Source organism: Meleagris gallopavo, chromosome 2 (assembly GCF_000146605.3).
Source record: "Meleagris gallopavo isolate NT-WF06-2002-E0010 breed Aviagen turkey brand Nicholas breeding stock chromosome 2, Turkey_5.1, whole genome shotgun sequence".
Taxonomy (NCBI): Eukaryota; Metazoa; Chordata; class Aves; order Galliformes; family Phasianidae; genus Meleagris; species Meleagris gallopavo.
The window spans coordinates 79,729,353-79,735,201 of NC_015012.2; positions in this window are offsets into that span (position 1 = coordinate 79,729,353).

A 5,849-nucleotide genomic window follows, 5' to 3' on the forward strand; every position below is an offset into this window, starting at 1 on the left:
GGGATGGGGCATCCACAACCTGTGGCAGGGGCAGCCTGTTCCAGCATCTCACCACTCTCATAGTAAATAACTTCGCCCTGACATCCAACCTAAATCTTCCCTCCTTCAACTTAAAATCATTTCCCCTTGTCCTGCAGTTATCTACCCTTTCAAAGAGTTGACTCCCCTCCTGTTTATAAGCTCTCTTTAGGTACTGGAAGGCTGCAATGATGTCACCCCACAGCCTTCTCTTCTCCAGGCTGAACAAGCCCAGGTCCTCCTAGGGACCATCACACGACGATGAAAGTCAGAAAAACTCATATGCAAAATATACATTAAAGATGCTTACAAACATAAGCACTCAAAAGTTGGGTAATATTAAACAATGAAATTGTCCAAGGAGCCGTAATTTGGCCCACTGGTGATCATACAGCAATTTGTGCATACAAGTAATGTTTTCTTCAGAGAGCACTTCTCTCAGTGAATGCTAGTGAGTATTTAGGGAACTTAAAATTTCACAGTACAGGCAACTATAGCTGTGTAATTCCTGTTGTTCCATGAGAAGCTATAATAAGGAAAAAAAAATCTCATTACTAAAATACGTAAATAATGTCTTTCAGACACGAACACACAACCATCGCTATAGGAAAATTATCTGCTTCTTGGCAAATTACAAGTATTTTCCAAGTCATCAGCTATATTCCTGTTTTCAGGTGCCCAACCTGAGATGCTTCATGGGAATATTTGCAAACATAATGCAAGTTATTGACAGCTCCGCAAAAATACTGTAGAAAGCACTCACCTGTGTGAGATCAGAGCAAAAACTGGAAAGAGGAGTTGGGCACTCAGCTGACACTGAACTGCAGCGCCCAATTTCCATCTTGGTGATAATGACATTAGGAACTGTGGTTGAGGTAAAGGCTGAACTTCATTTGGAGCAAGTAACCTACATTACTTGTTTCCTTTGTGTGATAAAATGAACATAAAACTAGATTTAATTTTAGATTCCGTAGTTTTAGGATTAATGAATCCTAATTTATCTTAAGTTCCTATCTCCTAATTGGTCTGAAAAACATGTCTAAATAAAATCATTTGACTCAGATGTTTTTGTGAAAAGGTACATCCTTTGAGTCAGAGAACCAACTTAACTTGCTTTAGAAAAAGGGATAAAAGTCAGATATTGAAATCGAGCTGACTTCATTGCGCCCAAATTCCTCAACAGTCTGACAACAATTAGAATAACGAGCAGCAGCACGAAAAACTCAAAACGACCGCACAGTAAGGTGCAGAGTGACCTTTAAAAATGTGAAGAACTAATAAACTAATGCAAAGAACACTGCCTTTGCAAAAGAAAAGCCTGGCTTTCCTGAGGGGTTACTGGGGGAAAAAGAAGTGAAAAAACAGATCACTTTCTGATTCAACACCATTGTCCCACACTGCCTGTACAAACACATGCAACAAATTAATTCAGACATTTGTGAAAAACACGTGCTCAATTCTGGAACCTGAACGTCATCTGCAGCTAAAGAAGCCAACACAAATTTTGTTTGAAGTCCAGAAATTTCAGTGGCCTTACAGGATGGGACGGATCTGAACAACTTCTCATGGCCTTTTATTGCCCTTGTGTAACACAGATATTACGGTATTGTTTACAGATCAGCTCAGCTTTTAGAACCAAATAACACATAAGTAAGAATTTGCTTGCATTCCTAGCACGAATTAGGTTCCATTTAGTTTCATTTTCTGCTAGAAACACAGCATGGTTCTAATGGTATTTTTATGGGGCTGGCTTATCTCAATTTTCTGTACTGCAGAACCCACGCTCTACCTGGTGTACTGCTGTTGTACACCAGGAAATAAATTTCCAGGAGTTAAGTGATGAAACATGAAGTTCTCCAGAACTAAAGTAAGTATCCTGCTCTCTTTTGGCCTTTTTCATAAACAGCAAATTCACCCCATAGCTTTAAAATCCAACTAATTCCCAAGAGCTCCTATGATGAATACTGTGGTTTTCACCCAAGATATACTGATGTTTCTATCCCGGCTACCACTACAACACTCCCATACATGTAAAATATGAGTTAGGAAGGACAAACTCTGATGCTCAGAGTCTGACTTAAAGCTATTTGAGGAGAGTGGGGATTACAGGTTTGTCTGCAAACTGCTGCTGCAAGTCACCATCAGAATATTTAGTAATATGTATTTATATTTAGTACATATATTTCATTGATGTCAGTATAGGTGCAAAAGTAAACCAAGTTTCTGAACTCAGAGATACAGTTAGAGAGATGGTGATGTTTAAATATTTGATAAATTTCACTAAGTTAGGCTAATGGGGAAGTCTAACATCCTTTAAGCCCTGGGTTAAAGGTCAAATTCTAAGTGTAGAATGGCTCAGTAGCCTCTGGACACAATACGACCACGTGTCCAATGGAAGGCAGCTTTCTCTGAAGCGGTCTCCTCACAGATCACATGGGAACAGATGCACAGCTGCACTAGTAGGGCTCCCCTCAACCATGCAGGGATTTGGTCCACTTACAACAAAAGAGAACCTGGCCCAGTTGTTCAAATTTGCAAAAGTCATCTAAATCTGTGGTATAGCACAAAATGGTCACATATAAAATATGGATTTTATTATTCCATTAGGAGAAACCATTTACTTGGAAAAGGATATGCAGTTTCTTCGTTCTTCATGATATACATAAATCTTATTTTTAAAATAGAAGTTGTATTTTTTCTTCCCACTCCTGAATTATTTATCACTCTATACTGATTCTGGTTTATGCTTGTATCTTGGTATGCACTGTTTTGGAGGTAAAGCCATACCCCAAAGAACTGAGAATTTAATTACAGAAGCCAAAATAAGGAGTGATGTAGAAAGAAATACATAAGCAAGGTAAGCTCCTTTACTTACCATGTAATCATGATAAATCTCATATTTACCAGAATTTGGGTACATCTTAATCCACAAAACCTTCTGTTCACGTGTATTCATATATAGAACATAGTTCACATATACTTTAAGTATCATATATCACAAGAAGTGCTGTTTACTTCCCTCTGGGGAGCATCAGCTGAGAGCACAAGTGGGGAAAAAAAAGGATCTAGGAAAGAAACAGCTTGGCTGCTTGAATGTAGGTTATGGCTGGCAACTTGTCACACAAGTGAATCCTGAAGGTACGGTGTACATTACCGAGTTTCCCTTTGTAACCTGCATGAATCCACATGCAAATTTGTCAGAAGCGAAGCAAAATCGCGCCTATCAGAAAACTACAACAAACCACAACAGAGAAAGCAGTCCTTTTACATATTACATCCTTGGTAACCAGACTGGATCCTACAGAACAGACACTTTTATCGCACTGTTCTTTGAGCACAGATAGCCAAGATAGGCACAAATGATTTAGTTTTAAGATAAGGTGGCAAAAGGGAAATAAAATGGCTGTTACCTCATTGTTACTGTTGCAAAGTTATAATTCCTAACATCAGTTCCCCTGTGACTGCCAGAAATAGACAGGAAGAGTCAAAAGACTTTGGGAGGCTGAGAGCCTCTGTGAATTCAAGCACATAGCACAGAGGTTTTGTACTGAGTATGTGGAGCTGAAGGATAACAATGCAAGGCTTTAACCAATGACTGGAAATGTTTTCATTTAAAAAAATCCAAGGATAAAATGAATCTGCAAACTATGGAAGCTGCTGCTGTTTGCTCATCAGAGAAGTTCACTCAAGTTTCCACAGGAGCTACGTTAACAGGAATCAAATTGAAAAGCTCCTTGTTCTCCTGTTCTACTTTGAGTTTACCACACAGTAACAAATTAAATGTGTATATATATATATCAATCACATGGTTTCCTCAACATGGTAAAGTTTGCTTGATTTTTCAACTCTTTTCTTTGATGAGCGTTTTAGAAAATATGTTCTTCCAAGACAGGAGTGCAGCGTACCCATAGCACTGAACTGAGCAGTCCCTGTTGGAGCCTCTGCTGTTCAGATGGCGTGCTCAGTTTTTTCAGCAAGGAAAAACAATGTCTCGAGGGACTGCTGAGACAGTTCTTCTACTTTTGCAGCTAACCTACAAGCGTGCACCAGAAGCACATCCATTTTTCATGCTAAGTAATCCAAAACTTTTAAAGGAACTCTTAACTGTTATTCTATCCAAAGTGAAAAACAATACAAAGAGATACATTTAATTAGGTAGGAAGCTGATACCCTGTGCTACAGAACACAGCTGTACTACTCAATGCATTTGCTATCTGAAGTTTTATAAGGAAATACAACTTTCCTCAAAGGGTATTTGTTGTCATAAAAACATTTAGACCCCTCCCTGCTCATCTCTGAATAGCTCTGATTCAGGAAAGTCAATGGTGAAACTCCTTGTTAGATTGCAGAACAGTATCGTAGCTAATTCCTATGGAATGAACAAATGCCTACAAAAAGCACACACAGCAATGAACTATTTAAATCAAGTCAGCAACATTTTAAAAAAACTCATTCTTTTTTTTTTTCTATTAACATCACATTTTATTAAAAAAATAAGTTTCCTATAATTAACATGTATATTAGCTTGCTGTATACGACTAAAGATCTTAAGACTTTTAACATTATAAGATAATAAATCAAACACCTTCTTCACAGCTCTGAAAATTGGAAGATGAGGACGACAGAAAAGAGGAAGGAAAAGGAGGAAGCACCAGGCCATTCCTAGCAAGAGAACCAAATAGTTCCACATCAAATTATGAACCTGCACCACAAACGTCAGAATAAGGCAAACTATTATACTGACTAAATTTGGATATACTCCATACCACGCGAACATGTAACGGGGGGAAAAATCTCAACTGAGAATATGTTCCACTTGCAATTGTCTCTATATTTCCAGGAAATTACTTTCCTCTCTGCAAGCCATCACTGATTCACGTGTATTTGTAAAAAACTATTCCAATACATTAGTTGCACTGAAAGCATACAAGACACTGCAGGGAAACAATCTAAAGTTATTTTAGTACTTATTTTATTTTGTTTTTATGGCAAGAATAGTAAGACTAATTCCATGGCAGAAATAACTCCTACACGTGTCCCTTACACATTTAATTTGTAAACCAGAAAATTGCCCCCACATAATATGAACAAGAAACCCATGTAGGAGTAATCTGTAAGAGACATGCGGTGCTTACATATGCACAGGGACCAGAGTCTGCGTAAGAGATGAAGGAATGAGCAAGTCCTCCCCAGATCCCATGAGTCACCTGTGCAAAAAGTTAACAGCCCATGGCTGCATTGCTCTATGTGCAATCACTGCCTCAGTGAGTGAACTCAGTTTCAGAAATGCCCTGGCAGTAAAGTCATTAGCAGCCATGTTTTCAGGGAGAATGGAAAGTCACGGAGAAACCTCAAGTACTGGGGCTTCAAGTACACTTGATCTCGTGTATAAAAACTGGTCTTGGGTTACACAGTTCAGCTAAGGAAGTCTCTGCTGCATCTGTTGAGAAGGGAATTACAAATTACACTCCCAGTAGAAGAACCAGAAGAGAAATCCTGTGTCCAAGGAAGGATAGAAGGCCCCTCTCTACCTGTGAGAGACTCCATCCCAGAAAGGGACGGCTTCCAGCTTGCTTCAGAGACATCTAAACTAGCAGCAGACTGGATATACATCTCTTTGTAGAACCCACTTCTTATTTTACTCATTTGAATACCAAAGCCTTTTTAACAAGGATAAAAGGCTGTTTGCATTGTAAGCAACAACGGCATTTTAAACTATTTTAAAATCAAAATGCACTGGAAATATCCAAAGAAATCCCAGCAACAGTCTGACACTACCTAAAGCCAAAAACAAACAAGCAAGCAATGAACACTGGTATTTTGGTTTGGTT